Below are 16,305 nucleotides of genomic sequence, written 5' to 3' on the forward strand. Positions count from 1 at the left end.
TTTTGTTGAAGCAACTTAGTGGCAAGATTTCCAGAATATACTGTTAACTGGAAAACGAAGACAATTCTTTTTAAGTATGCAAAAGTATGATCTATTAAAATATGCATATTCTAAATATATTTTAATGAAATTGATGGGTCCAAAAGCATATGCAGCTTTGATTTGATAGTATAAAATTATTCTCTAATGTGGGTGTAATAATTCTTCTTCCTCCCAACACTGAGGAACCTTGCTGCTGCTTTCTGTCCCTGTTGCAGGTGGTAAAGGGTGCTTGACTGACACATTTGAGAGGCTGGTCAATCCATGCACAGAGCTGATGTGAGTTAAGGCAAAGGAAGCTTCAACCTTTATTTCACTTAGCAGAATTTCCTGGTTTCTCGGTCACTCAGAGACACCCTCTCAGGACTTATTTCTCACCCAACCAAAGGGGCATCATGTGCTCCTGGACTCCTTTAAGAAGAAAGAAACTTTGGGTGCAGCATCATGAATTGTAAGCAGGAAGCCAGGCTTCTGAGAGACAGATGGAACTGCAGCCGGGAGCAGGGGGTTGTCATTTGTCTGCCCTGAGCCACCAGAAAGGGTTCAGTGAGTCTTGAACACAGTGATTAACTTCTCTTTAATCTATGCATCACTGCACAGCACAGCCAATTGCTTGGCTCCCCCAAGAAGAGACATGAGTCACTCGATGTCTTACTGTGGCCTGAGCACGTTTTATTCCAAGCAGGTGCAACTGTTCCTGTATGTACCTTTGAGATACCCACGAAATGAATAATGCTTGTTGTCCTCCTCCAACACCAACTAAATATTGAATCAATGGTTTGCTATTATAATAACAAGTGAATATTGCACTAAGACTCTTTTGTTTTGCTGGTTCAGTGCCAGGGAGATAGGTTCCTATTTCTTTTCCTGGCTGTTGGGTCACGACTGACGGTCCCTGGGATGTGGGGCATCTCTGTAAGGAACAGGAAGTATATTAACTCATGGGTTAATTGAGAAAATCATTGACGAAACCACATAAGTGTGTGCTGTGCGAGCAACCCTTGGACTGCCATAGAGGCCAGGGATAGGGAGGGAAAATTGGACCCAGCTGTGGCCTGCTTAGCTCTTTTCTTCCAATGTGGGTCACTCCTTGAACTAGGACAGTCTGCAGGTGTTCCCATTGTGCTCAGACAAACACTCAACTCTTAACCCTTGAAAGAAAGAAGTAGGAACAAAGGCCTGCTTGGGCATGTTGGAGACACAGAAATTGTGGAGGGAAAAGCGGCAGGCCCTTTTCACACGGTGGCTGCCTTACCCTCTCTTACTCTGTTATACAATCTGTTTAACTTAGTTAAGACCCTATAGATCTAGATTCCACCCCCTCCTTCCCTACCACTCTCTGGCTGGGTGACTTTTGGCAAATTGTCTATTTTTTCTGAGCCTCAATTTCTCATCCTCACAGAACCATTGTGAATACTAAATGAGGGGCAGAATGGGGACATGTGATAGGCAGAATAATGGCCCCAAAGACATCCATGCCCCAATCCCCAGCACCTGTGAAAGTTAGCTTATGTGACAAATGGAGCGCTGCAAATGTGATGAAGTTAAGGATTTTAAGATGGGAAAATTATCCTAGATTATCCAGGTGGGCCCAGTATACTGAAGGGGTCTTTGTAAGAGGAAGGCACGCCCTCACAGAGGCAGAAGGCAATGAGACTACCGAAGCAGAGACGGGAGTGATGTGGTCACAAGCTGGGGGATGCATGCAGGCCCTAGAGGAACAGACTTTTCCCTGGAGTCTTCGAAGGAACCAGCCCTGCTGACCTTGACTTTAGCCAAGTGAAACTGATTTCAGACTTCTGACCTCCAGAACTGTAAGAGAATAAATTGGTATTATTTTAAGCCATCAAGTTTGTGATTTGTTACAGCAGCTGCAGGAAACTAATGCAGGCTGATTTGTAAAGTCCTCCTGTAAAAATGGCAGAATCTCCTGTAATGTAGCCAGAGCCAGGTGAGGCCCAAAGGGGTGGGTGTGCCTGATAAGCCAGGAACCTGTCAGCCTGCAGGTGTCTATTTGCATGAGCTTATTTGCAGGGTGCTGCCTGTGAGGCTGGACTATGCCTGCTGCCTGACCCTGCCTGGTCACCCAGATATGAGCCCAAGCCCAATGAGGAGACACTGCATGGACAAAGGTTAAGGAACAGTTCTCCAAAGTACTCTGACAGCTTGTGGGTACAAGCTGTGCTGCTTTGGGGCCCAGTGACAGGTGAGGTGTGGAAGGGGGCAGGGACATTTGTTCCATTTCTGTTGCACACTTTACGGCATGGCTACAGCTGGATAGACACCACCTGATGTATTCTGACACCCTGAAGGCTACAGACATCTCAAGACCACTAGCAGACCTCAATCTTGATCACTGTCCAGGTGGCAGTGAAGAAATATCCTCTTGCAGGCAGCAGGCATCACCAAGAGGTTTGAGCCAGAGATATGGTTCTCCCCTGAAGATACCATTGCAGGTGGTTAAGCAAAAGCCACTGGCATTTGGATTAATGTGTGTTGGTGCCCACCCACAGATAAGGCCTTGGGACCCCCAGGCCACTGCAGGGCCTGCCTTTTGGCATCCACCAAGGTTTCTCTCCGGGACACCTGTTCCCTAGTGGACCCAGTGACCTGAGTCCCCAGCACAGACATGACCACACCTCCCATTATGTAAGGAAATCATGTATGATTCTCTGGGGAAAATACTTTCCAGTTCTTATCACTCCTCCCTACCTGCAACACATATTCTGAATCCACCTGGAGAGCCATGAAACTCGATGGCAAGTGGCAGGTCAGATGCCACCAGGCTTCTCCTTCTGGCCCTGTGTCTTCACTCTATCTTATTTTCTTGCTTCTTGCCACTCTCTAGACTGATCTTGCTCATTTCTGGCTTGTTCATCATGACTCCAGGAGAGCGTGGACTTTGCCTTTTCCCCTGTGGAACGCCTGGCTCTGACACGGCTGCACAACATGTCACAGCACTCATATCTCAGTGAATTAATTAGTCGACGCCCCAAGCATACTGAGGGTGGAGGGCGGGTGCCTGGGACTTGAAAGACATGTGGCACATCTCCAGGTCCACTGCACACTGAGCTGGAAGATTTCAGAAATGAGCCATGTGGAAACAGCACAGGAAGCGCACAGAGCGGTTCTTCCATTGCAGTGGCCTGAGGGAGGCTCAGTGGAAAGCTATGGGAGAAACTGACCTGGTCCTCTGCCACGTGACAGCTTCCTCTTCCCTGAGGGCGTGGGAGAGACTGGGGATGGGGGAGGGAGGAGGAAGCAAGTGGGATTTCTCCTTTGGGGTCTTTCTCTTCCTGCCTTCTCCTCCTTGGCCTCATTTTTGTAGCATCGTTACAGACTGCATCTTCTGTCCCCGCCACCGCCCTGCCTGTCCTCCCTTCTCAGGCCTGACTCCTGCAGTCAAGTGTTAAGGGTGTTCTGGAAAGTTCCTTCTGGGTCACCCAGTGCTTAAGAAAATCTCACAAGAGGATCTTAGCATCACTGTGTTTTCCATCTTGAATCATTCTGATATAAAATTTGTGGTACCAAGGTGGGAGGAGGAAGAAAAGGGGAAAGAAAGAGGCAGCGAACGTCTTCATTGATTCAAGGTTTTCTTCTTCTGGAAGTCAGTCCACAAAATCCCAACTGTTCTTGATCTCTGAGACTCTCAAAGCCCTACATGGGTAATGCTTGTGTGTGATAGGAAACAATTTTCTTCCCCCTAGTTCATCTTAGATGGACACTTGTATAAAGTACAAAGAAAAATGAGTAACTCAAAGATTTACAAAATACAACTGCGTTCATGGTGCATTTGTGTGTGGCAACACCCCAATGCTGTAAAGGTTTCTAAATGCTTACTCCCCATTTCTGCAGCTATCCCATTGAGCATGGACAATAACTGTCTGTGCACTGGTACCAGTCTGCGAACACACTTGGGGCTCACAGCATAGATTCATGGACAGACTGCCTGTTTAAGGCTAGAGTCCTGCAAGGGTTAGTTATTCTTTAGTATATGAATCTGCAGCCAAAGACTTTCTCAGTAGAGAAGGAAAAAGAAAAGCCACTCTGATGCTTTACCACTCACCCTGGTCTTGTTACAGGGAAAAAGTGAGCTCCAATAAACATAGGGTCACTAAGCCACTGTCTCCTTGGCAGCAGACAGAGAAGGCCTTGTTTGGTTGTCCAGGACTGTCAGAAAAGGGAGAAGTCACACTTCTGCCATGAGGGAACACTGGAGGTCATGTTGGGTGGGAAACGGGGTATGTCATGGTGCCCTCCACCAGTCCTGTCAGGGAAGCTGGCCTATGTGAGAGGAGTGGTTACTGCCACGTTAGTTCCGAGGATTAGCATGAATCTTGTGCCATGACTTCAAAGTCGTGATGACTCCATTTAAAAAACGGTATTGGAGGGCCAGGAATGGTGGCTCACGCCTGCAATCCCAACACTTTGGGAGGCGGAGGCAGGTGGATCACCAGAGGTCAGGAGTTTGAGACCACCCTGGCTAACATGGCAAAACCATGTCTCTACTAAAAATACAAAAATTAGCTTGGCATGATGGCTTATGCCTGTAATCCCAGCTACTTGGGAGGCTGAGGCAGGAGAATCACTTGAACCCGGGAGGTGGAGGTTGCAGTGAGCTGAGATAGCACCAGTGCACTCCAGCCTGGGTGACAAGAGCATCTCAAAAAAAAAAAAAAAAAAAAAGGTCATTGGTACCTAGGATGGCTTGCGTGTTTACTATGTGGTTGGCTCCCAAGGTGTCATCTTCAGCTACCCTGTTTGGTGGTTGCCATTGTTACCATTGTCACTTCAGAGATAAGGCAACCGGCCTCAAAGAGCCAGAGGGCACGGCCAATAAGATGAGACTTGTGCATGGCATCTGGGATCTGAACAGGGACCATCTGGCTTCAGGGCACCCTTATCTGCTGCATCAGGCCACCTCCCAGGTTCGTAAAAGGGTCTATTCAGGACGCTTTGGAAAAATATTCCCTGGCACAGGGCTCCCTGGAGTCAAAGGCAATCTCTGTGCATTGAAACTATGTAAGAGCAAGAATTCAGCCACAGAAGTCATGTAGAGCAATAGTTCTCAGACTTGAACATGCATCAGAATTACCTGGAGGGCTTGTAATCACACAGACTGCTGGCTCTCAACCTCAGCAATTCTGACTCAGTAGGTCTGGGTGAGATGGGAGAATTTGCATTCAGCAAAGCAGCAGGTGTTGTCCAGGCTGCTGGTCCCTGGCTCACACTTTGGGAGTCCCTGGTGGAGAGACAGGCAGGACTGTGCTCTGGGATGTGCTCTGAATAGGATTGTTACTACCTGGGTGAGGCGGTCCTGAGGGGGTGAGGCGGTCCTGAGGGGGTGTGAATGAAAAGCCTGCTGATAGCTCCACTGTCCACTCCAGACATCCTCCCATCACCCCTTTGCAAAGGGCCAGTCTCTCTAAATGCAACACAGCCATACTCAGCTTTGGGGCATGAGGGCTCAAAAGCAAATGCTCTGATACCTCTTGGACTATGTTGCTAGCCCCGTGCCAGGTGCAAATTAGGTGTTTACCAAGTGCCCAGGTTGATTCTCTTCGATTAGCAAATCCTGTGAATTCCTAGATATCCCCTGGGTGGGAGAAAGAGCTGATACTTTTCTTCCTCCCCACATTATTTTACTTACTTTTAAAATTGGAGATGTACTGACTCAACTCAGAAATGACAAGGTGATACGGTGTGGATATTGTCCCCTCCAAATTCCATGTTGAAATGTGATCCCAGTGTTGGACATGGAGCCTAGTGGGAGGTGTATGGGTCAAGGGGGCAGATCCCTTGTGAATGGCTTGGTGCCATGGTAATGAGTGAGTTATTGTTCTGTTAGCTCATGTGAGAGCTGGTTGTTAAACAGAGCCTGGCTCCTCCTCCTTCCTCTTGCTCCCTCTCTCACCATGTGACATACCTGTTTCCTCTTTGCCTTCCACCATGATTGGAATCTTCCTAGGCCCCCACAATAAGCCAAGCAGATGCCAGCACCATGATCCTTGTATGGCCTCCAGAACCATGAGCCAAATAAACCTCGTTTTAAAAATAAATTATCCATACTCAGGTATTCCCTTATAGCAATGCAAAACAGACTAAGATGCAAACAATGCAAAACAAACAGACATGGGAAGGCAATGGAAAATGAGATTCCATAGGGAAATTGACATTTTATGCAAGAGAAGGAATAAATCAACCCAGCACTCCCACAGCCCAGGCAGGCAGGCTCTCAGTGCACTAGAATCCAACCTGCACATGGTGGGTGACACTGTGTTGTGACTTCTGCCTGAAAAGTGAATCACTCTGGTCAACAAAGCAACATCAGACTTGACAGATGGGACTATTATTTCAGGACCCTCTTGGACCTGGTGTTGCTTTTCAGAGGATCCACTTCATATCACAGCAAACATGTGAAAACTCAGCCCCTTCCATGTTACGGCTAACCTATTCTCTTGTTGATTTTGAAAGGATTTTTTATAATTTTGCTTTTGGAATTATTTAGCCATAAAAAATATTTAATGTATAAGTGGCCATGATTTCTTAGCAGTCTTGTATATTTGGGAACTTTTTGTGAATTGAAATAAATCTAGGCTGGGCATGGTGGCTCATGCCTGTAATCCCAGCACGTTGGGAGGCCAAGGCAGGTGGATTGCCTGAGGTCAGCCTGGCCAACATGGTGAAACCCAGTCTCTACTAAAACTACAAAACAGAAGCTAGGCATTATGGTGGACACCTGTGATCCCAGCTACTCGGGAGTCTGAGGCAGGAGAATTGCTTGAACCCAGGAGGCGGAGGTTGCAGTGAGCCGAGATTGCGCCACTGCACTCCAGCCTGGGCAACAGGAGCATAACTCCATCTCAAAAAAAAAAAATTATGTGTGAATATTTAATTAAATATGTATTAATTCCAATGTTGTTATTTCTTATTTTGGAGCGAATAGATTTTTTTTTTCCTTCAGCATTTAATCATGTCAAAAGGCTCATAGGACCAGGCACTGGCTTTTTAGTGCCTAGAGGTTAAAATATTCCTGCCACAGGTGGGGTGCTCTTCTGCAAACGCCTCAGCCTGGGCGCTCTCCTGTGGACGTTTGTGAAGCTCAGTCCCTCCGCTCCACCGATTGTGAGCATGAGCATCACCTTTACCATGAGGCCGGCCCTGGCCACACTCTCCCTTCCTTGGCCTCCCCAATCCGCTTTACTCTTCTTGCCTTTGCCACCTTCAATGGTTCATGACATGTACTCACTTATCATGTGTACTGTTTACTATCTGTCCCTCCCAGCCCAGCCCCACCTACTCCATTCAGATAGAACAGAAGCTGCAAGAGGACTCAGGGCTTTGTTTTTATCCCAAGTACCTAGAAACATGCCTAGAACTTAATATATTTGTTGGGTAGAAGTGCACATCTAATTGTAGCTAGGGGTCAAGATACTAAATGGGGGCTTTTCCTTATGTGCCCGAAGCCAAGGAAGGAGACAGAACCTTCTCTTGCATAATAATATCTAGGAAAGCTATTGGCCAAGCTTTACCTGGAGGGTGAGTAAGGTCTGGGTGTTGTTTCAGTGCCCTAACTGCCAGAGCTTGAACTCAAAACTGGGGTTGTGCAGGCAGGATGGCTTTAGTTAGGTGCAGGGAAGTCCAATCCATGTAAATGTCATCTGGTGCCTCCTTGACCTAGATGGCCTAATTGCCTCTGATGGCCAGATGGCAAGGAGGTAACAAAGGGAGTCATACTTCTGGAACATACTCCTGGAGTCTTCATGAAGTGCACTTTCCTAGACTTATTCTGTCCCCCATGCGCATAGAGTGTTGTTGAAATTGTCTATGTTGTATCTTCAAAAGTCACCATCAATTTGCCCTTTGGGCCATTATATGTGCCACCTTCATTATGGGGTACCCTTTCTGAAGAGCCCAGTACAGCACCAATTGCTTTCCTGGTCACTGATCAGGGCAACTAATTTCTTAGGCAATTAACCTGCATCGTCCCCTCACCCCTCTTTACTATGCCCTTGAGAATGCCTCAGTTAATTAACTCAGATAATTTCTAACTCCCACTTGAGCCAGCAATTCTTAAATTTAGTTTAAAACCCAAATTTAAAACAGGCAATAGAGATCCTCCTATTTCTTTAGACTGGTGGATATTAACACTCCCAACTAGTAACAACACTAATAATGTAATCATAATTTTTTGGGCCCCAGTGTGCTAGGTAATGTTATCACCAACTCTTAATACATTATAGAAGGATCCTTTCATGCAGTTTAATTAGATAAACATATGCAAATTCAATGGCATTTTTCTTCATTTTGATGAGCAAGGATTTGTTTTGATTTTCCCAGTGGGGAATTTGTGTGTGCAGGATTATGATGTTAAGTTGAACTGTGGTGTGTGTGTGTGTGCCTGTTAAGCCCAGCACTCTTATGTGTCTTTTAAGATTGTCATGGTAGACATGGCAGGAAATGCTAGATCTTGAGTCCCAGCTCTTCCATTTCCTAGGTGCATAATATGCTCCTCTTTCCTCCTCTGTAAAATGGGACACACCTGGCAGGGTTGTACCAAGCTCTAAATGAAACTACGTGTGCAAAACTGAACCTAAAATAGTGTGGCCCACACAGTACTTTGGTTTTGCTCCACTTGTCTGAGGGTCCATCATCAAAGAAGAGATAACAAGTCCATAGTGTCCTCATTGCCTTAAAGAAGTGGTAAAAGTCTAGGTGCAAAGATGCAAAAGGATCTAGATGAGAGAATCAGGCAACAGGTGCAGGTGCAAGGCTTGCAGAACTGACTGACTGTTCAATGAGTTGATAGGAAGCTTTAATTGAACTGGAACTGGGTCTCAGCTTTATCCTGTGAGCCAGTAGAGAAGATGGGGGCATCAAGAGACTCAAGGGGATTGCCCAGGCTCTGCTGTCACTCTCTAACCTTGAGCACACCTTTTCCCATGGAGGGGGCTCCCTATATGTATAAGGGTGGAAAGAGAAGCTGGCACTCCCTTGCTGCCTCCCTTCTAGCATGGCTATGAGAGACAGCACTTGTGAATGGCTCCTCAGTTGGCAGACATGCCAACTGTCTGTCAGAGCCATCTCCAACCCACAGGCTCACAGACAGTAGGATGAGGGCCATGCCCTACCTCCAGACTCCCTCTTCCTGGGATAATAATGTGCTTCCTTGGCTTGCTGATGTTAGTTGCATCTTCACTAATGAAGCAAATGATGCCCTTTCTTTCCCAGAGGAGGTTGGTGCCTGCAAAAGGGACAGCCCCACCTCAGGATGGGAGGGCACCTGGGCTGATGTTCTTCTCCAGTGGCAGCTTGGAGTGGGCACTTCCTCTGGTGCACATAGCCCCAGAATATTTGCCTTTGTTACCAAGATAGGCCCGGATGCACTTTCAAAGAAACCAGAAGCTGCTTCTCTTCAGGAACTTCGTTACCCTGGTTACCTGGCAGGGACATCTGTCTGCCACAGGGGGAGGTCCTTGACAGTAACTAGTGCTTTACAAACACCACAAAGGCCAGGCCAGAGGGGCTCGGCCTCAGGGCCACAGTCATTTACCACCATGTCTATCCTGTCCTGCATTCAGTGACTCATTCTCTCCATTCACTGTTCATTCATTCAGGCACTACTTTGCTCCTTGGTTTTATTCAACTATCAGTTTGGTCATCCATCCATTGATTCATTCAGTATTCAGTTAGACCTTCATTTGTCCACCAATCTTCTCATTCATCCATCCCTCCATCCACCCATCTCCCCATTCCTCCATCCACCCACCCATCCATCCTTTCATTTGGTCAGTCAGGAATTAAACAAGCCAGGCAATCAGTAGACACATATGTACTCCAATATCCAAAGCACTGTCTTTTGGGAGCAAGGATGGAAGGGCACTAACATCCATTGCCAGATTACTATGTGCCAGGTACAGTGCCAACCTCTTAACATATTTGATTTTCACATTAATCCCAGAGGCAAGTATTATGCTTCCCACCTACAGAGGAGGAAAGTAAGGCCAGAGAAACTGTCTAGAGACAGTCAACCAGTAGGAGACAGAGCCAAGGTTCCAACCCAGGGCTTCCTAACTCTTTAGCCCCTGTCTTTTCCAGTTTCTGTTTATCATCACTATTTACAAAGTGCTTTGGTATTCCTGTGATACCACAATCCCGGAGATGCATCATATTGCCCCACTGTGCAAATGAGGAGAGTGTGGCTCAGGGAGGTTGTGAGATGCTGGAGGCCACACGGTGGCTAAGGACAAAATTAGAACTTGAACTCAGGTCTTCTGAATGCAAAGGTTTTGTTCTTTCCACAGCATTGTGTGCTCCAAGAATTAGCCACTTGGAGTAGCAAGTTCTGAGTGGCTCTGTTCACTGGGTATATGGGAAGGAACCCTGGGTTCTGGGGAGGGGGTGATGATCATGTGCTGGGGGGCAGGGGAGGATTTATAAAGGAGGGAGAGCCAAGCCAGGCTTGAAGGACTAGGGAATGTTGCCAGCTGGAGAGCACTCCGAATGAAGCAGAGGTGCAGAATCTGTTTAGGGGTTTGGCTAGAGCAGGACACCTGTGTTGGGCAAAGGAAGATGGAATGTAGGTGAGGCCTTCCCTTCCAGAAAGACTGCTCAAAGAGTCCAGAGGACTTAAGTAATCCACAAATCTGACTGTGTCTCTCTCTTAGTTAAAATTCTTCAATGTCCCCTCTCCATTTCTTCAGGATAAAACCCGCACCCTTTGCCCTCTGTCCCTGTCCCTCTGCCTGTGCACCTGGCCAACACCCAGCAGCCCTGCCCACAGGGCATCCTACCTCTAACATGTCTGTGTAGGTGCCTGGATGCAGTGGCTTCTCCCGGCAGTGACTCAGGGAGCAACTTTTGTTTCAAGGAACCGTATGGGCAGGCCCGCCACTCCCTGGCTGGCCTCTTCCATCCAAAACAAACAGTCTGGCAGGCAGCATGTGGGCCCCAGAATTAAGAGAAGGGCATTTCAGGATAACCAGGAGAGCTTCCAGAGAAAAGCTCATTTGTTTTTAGGAAGTAAAGATGATGAACCCAGGAATAGGCCTGGGTAAGCGTGGGTGTGTGACTTCTCTAATGGCCCAATAGACACCATAATAAAAGCCACTTATTGAGAACTTACTGTGTTCTAAGTCCCATCTTCACAACTTCTATGCAGCAGAGGGATCATTTGCCCAAGGAGGAAACCGAAGCTCAGAACCCTTTAGCCAGTGGCTCAAAGTTCCACAAGCCAGCAAGCAGTAGATTTGAACTTGGGTTTGTCCAGCACCAACAGCACCCTTTGCAACAGCAGCATGGGTCAAAAAGCTTAGATCGCAGAGATGTGATCATTTAGGTCTTTGCAAAAAATCAATCATTTTCATATTTTTAGAGCAGTTTTCCTAAACAATGTGCTAGTCATCTCTTTGGGACAAAAAGCCTAAATGATGGAGAACTATTGAACCAGGACATTAGGTTTTCTGAGTGGTGCTGCTGGGTTGCTATACTGGAGTGAGAACTATACTGACGGGCTTATGTAATTGACAAGAGAAAGGACAAGAGGAATCAGAGAAGGAATCCCACAATGAATCCCAGAATGGTCTCCTCTGACCAGCTTCCTGGGCAGCTCCACATTCCCCAGGGGAAAGCAGGCAGAAATGGAAAGACCAAGGCCATGTAGCAGTGCCCACAATGGAGCTCAGGGCCATGCCAGGACTTCAGCCGCCAGTCCCTTGTAGGTGGGCTCACTTATGCCCCACCTAGGGGCTCCATTCTCCCAGGTTCTTAAGCCCATCTCCACAGGGGCCATATGGGGCTCAGCATCTGATGTGAAGCCTAAGGGCTTGCAATTAAGTCACCTGGAGCTGCTACCAGGAGTGAGCCCTGGGCAACTGCACATCACATTCAAGCTGAGTTTGTTCCACTGGATTTCCTGTCAGACTGTCCATAGGGGTCTCTAGCCCTTTTCCAGGCCTGGGGCTTGCCTTGTTTCTGCCAACCTCCTTTCTGAAAGCCAGATTTGTCCCCAGGCTCATCCACCACACCACTATCCCTTGATGACCCCCACCCCTACTGCCCCATCTCTCATCCTGGACACTGTACTAGGGGCTGATGCTATTGAGGTAATTAAGACATGGTCCCTGCTCTTGAGGAAATCATGATCCCCTGGGGAAAACAACACTACAGTCTGCACATGGGGAGCAGTGTGGTTGCAGAGGACAGAGGACCACTTCTGTAAGCTCAGAAAGATGTCTCAGAGTCAACGAGTTTTGATTGGAGTTAATGTTTGTGTTCCAGTGTAGGCAGATTTTATTTGTGGGAGGTTAGGGAGTGGGGTGGCGCTGAAGGAAAAACCCATTCTGCGCAGAGGAAGCAACATGAAAAAAGACACAGGAGAGGAAACAACTCAATATCCTTCAGCAGGTGAATGGATAAACAAACTGTGGTGTATCCACACAAGGGAGTACTATCCAGCAACAGAGAAGAATGAACTCATACACACAACACAGAGGAATCTCAAAATACTTAGGCTGAGCCAAGGAAGCCACACATAAAAGAGTACATACTGTATGAGTCCATTTCCAGAAAGTTGTAGAACATGCAAACTGTAGTAACAAAAAGCAGACCAGTGGTGGTGGTTGGGGTGGAGGAGGTAGTCGGGGGGAATGATAAAGGGGCAGAGAGCAGTTCTGGGGGTGACAGATGTGTTCACTGTCTTTTTTTTTTTTTTTTTTGAGACAGAGCCTTGCTCTGTTACCCAGGCTGGAGAGCAGTGCTGCAATCTTGGCTCATTGCCACTTCCACCTCCTGGGTTCAAGTGATCCTCCTGCCTCAGCCTCCCAAGTAGCTGGGATTACAAGTGTATGCCACCACGTCTGGTTAATTTTTGTATTTTTAGTAGAGATGGGGTTTCATCATGTTGGCCGGGAAAGTAGCTGGGATTACAAGCGTGTACCACCACGTCTGGCTAATTTTTGTATTTTTAGTAGAGATGGGTTTCATCATGTTGGCCAGGCTGGTCTCGAACTCCTGACCTCAAGTGATCCATCTGCCTCGGCCTCCAAAGGGCTAGGTTTACAGGCGTGAGCCACCACGCCTGGCCTTGTTCATTGTCTTGAGTGTGGCAATGTTTTCACAGGTGTATTTATAGGTCAAATCTTACCAAACTGTGCTCTTTCCATATGTCCACCAGTTTATTGCATATCAAGTATATTTCAATAAAACTGTTTTCTTTTTTAAGGCAGGGAACCTGGAATAGCTGGGGTGTGGGGAGCCCCAGGCAGTTGGGTTAGGCTTAAACAAAGTGTCTGAAGGCTTAGAGGCCCAGGGAGAGTTGTGACGAGAAGCTCGGATTTTATTCCGAGGCAACTGGGAGCCACTGAAGGCTTTTAAGCAAGATGATGGCGCTGTCAGGTTTGTATGGGAAAATGATTGTTCTGGAAAGAGGCTGGTCAGGAGTCCAGGCACAGATGGGAGGACCTGGACTAGGTTAGGAACAGTGAGACAGAGAGGATTGATGGATTCAAAAGATGTTTAGGAGTCAGAATTGGCAGGACTTAGTCTCTCACTGGACATGGAGAAGGAAGACTGGAAGGAGTCAAAGGTGGTGATCAGGCTTCTGTTTGGGTGACTAGGAGCTGGCAGGACTGAGATGAGAACTCATAAGGGGCTCGGCTTTGCCAGATGCTGCCCTTAGGACGCTGACTGCTGTCTCCAAGGCTTCTCCAGGTACTGACAGTGGCTTGGAGTTTCTCTGCTTTTGGGCTGTGGTGCTTCAGACCACATACATGCTCTCCCTGGAGCCAACTTGAGGCGCTCTGCCAATTCCTTCTCCCTCTCAGTGGTGCTAAGATGCTCAAGTCATGCTCAGTTTCTGGCCCAGATCTGTCCTTGTTCTGACAGGAAGGCAGACAAATACTAAGCATCCAGGGAGAGGTATCATGGGAAGATTCCCGGACCAGGAGTGGGGAGCTCTGAGTTTGACTTTGACTCTTTCTCCTCTTATCTTCAGTTTCCTGTCTGTAAACTGAGGCAGATAAGATCCTTGGGTCCCAGCCCTGGCTGTGCATTAGAATCATCTGAAGGTCTTTTAAAACAACTGATGCCACAGTAAGATTCCATTACACATCTACTAGAAAGGTTAAAATAAAAAGGTTGACAGTATCAAGAGCTGGCGAGAATATGGAACAACTGGAACTCTCATATACTGCTGGTTGGAGTAAAACTGGTGGACCAATCTGGAAAACAGTTTCACTGCTTCTTATAAAGCTAAATGTACTCTTAGTATATAACCCAGTGACTCCACCCAATATCCAAGAGAAAAGAGTACAATTGTCCACCAAAGACTTGCATAAAAATGTTCATAGCAGCTTTATTCATAATAGCCCAAAACTGGAAATTCAAATGTCCATCAACTGGAAAATAGACAAATTGTGCTTTGTGTGCAAAAGAGAATATTACACAGCAATACAACACACATTGATGAAGATAAATTTTATAGAGACAATGTTGAGCAAAAGAAGTTAGACCCGAAAGAGTATAATACATACTGTGTAATGACAGTTATATGAAGTTCAAGAACAGACAGAACTAATCCATGTAGATAGAAATCAGAATAGTGGTTACCTCTGGCTGCTAGAGCTAGAGGAAGCCTTCTGGGGTGTTGGAGCTGTATCTTACCCTGGATGATGGACACACAGTTGATTGAGCTTTATACTTAAGTGTTGTAGACTTTACTATATTTAAGTTATACCTCAAAACAAAGCAAAAAGAAAAGAAGGAAAAAATAATAGTAATCCCAGTCCCTCGTGACCAGAGATTCAGATTGGTCTGGGGTAGGGTCTTAAGAATTTTTTTGGCCGGGCGCGGTGGCTCACGCCTGTAATCCCAGCACTTTGGGAGGCCGAGGCGGGTGGATCACGAAGTCAGGAGATGGAGACCATCCTGGCAAACGCGGTGAAACCCCGTCTCTACTAAAAATACAAAAAAATTAGCCGGGCGCGGTGGCAGGCGCCTGTAGTCCCAGCTTCTCAGGAGACTGAGGCAGGAGAATGGCATGAACCCGGGAGGCGGAGCTTGCAGTGAGCGGATATTGCGCCACTGCACTCTCAAAAAAAAAAAAAAAAAAAAAAAAAAAAAAAAAGGACTTTTTTTAAAGCACTCCCAATGGTTGTAATGGGAAGCAGATTCTAACGTGCATGACATCCATGAGAGCAGTCCCTCTTAAAGACCCTCTTTCCCCAAGGGTCCAGGACTTGGTGCAGGAGAAGTCTGCGGCTGGGCTTATCCTAGAATGTGCAGACTGCAGTTTCAGATAAGGAAATAGGTAGAAAGCTTTCTTTTGTGTGAAGGAAGTTTTGCATGAAGTGCTGGTGCAGAGATGGCTGCTGGAGTCTCCAGCGCAGGAGCAGTCTGGCTCTGTCACCGTGCGCCTGCACTGGCTTCTCGGAGTCAGCCCCACGTGCACACCTGCCCTGGCTACCCTTGGCTGGGGCCCAGGCTTGGCATCCCTTCTCAGCCCCTCGAAAGCCGCGCCAAGGAGTCAGGAAAGCCGTGGTTCGCATAAGTCGCAGTGGGACTGGGCGAATAATTGTGAATGGAATTCGTGCTTGTGACTTCTGGTTCTCACAGCTGCGGATGGCGGGGATCACCATAGGAATTCTGAGTATTGTTCAGCACTGACTGCAGCTTCTATTGTTGGGCTCTGATTACAGCTTTTGTTTCACCATAAAGTACTGTTATTAAATGCCAGTCAGGAACAAAGATGTACTTACATGCCAGGGGGTCAGGGAAGGCATGCTATTTCTAAAGCTGCCCCTGCTGTTAGTCTAAGGGCAGGTAGGTTGTAGGGGGAGGAGGGCAAGCTGGAGGCTTTTAGATGAAAGTGAAATGTTTCTGAAGGAGCCAGACAAGATGGGAAATGAAGACGTCATCGCAGCCCTGCTCTAGTCTTCCCACGTCAATTCATTTATACTTGTTTATTTTTGTGGCCAGGAGAGAGTGGGGGTCGGGTGCACAACCAAACATCTACTGCACATTAGAATCATTGGGAGTGCTTTTCAAAAGTCTTCGATTTGTGGGGAAACAAATTCAAATACCCCCTTAGCTTGGTGGCATGAGCCCTTTCAAGTCAGGCCTCTGCTACGTCCCCAGCACCATATCCACAAGGCTCTGTTCCCCCATTGCACCAAATTCCACTAGAGCCTACACCACAATCCCATCCCAGTCACTCTCATATGAACAAGGACCATAGCAGTCAAAGTAATTCTAGAATCTACCCACTGC

This window comes from Rhinopithecus roxellana, chromosome 11, assembly GCF_007565055.1.
Source record: "Rhinopithecus roxellana isolate Shanxi Qingling chromosome 11, ASM756505v1, whole genome shotgun sequence".
In the NCBI taxonomy this organism is placed as follows: domain Eukaryota; kingdom Metazoa; phylum Chordata; class Mammalia; order Primates; family Cercopithecidae; genus Rhinopithecus; species Rhinopithecus roxellana.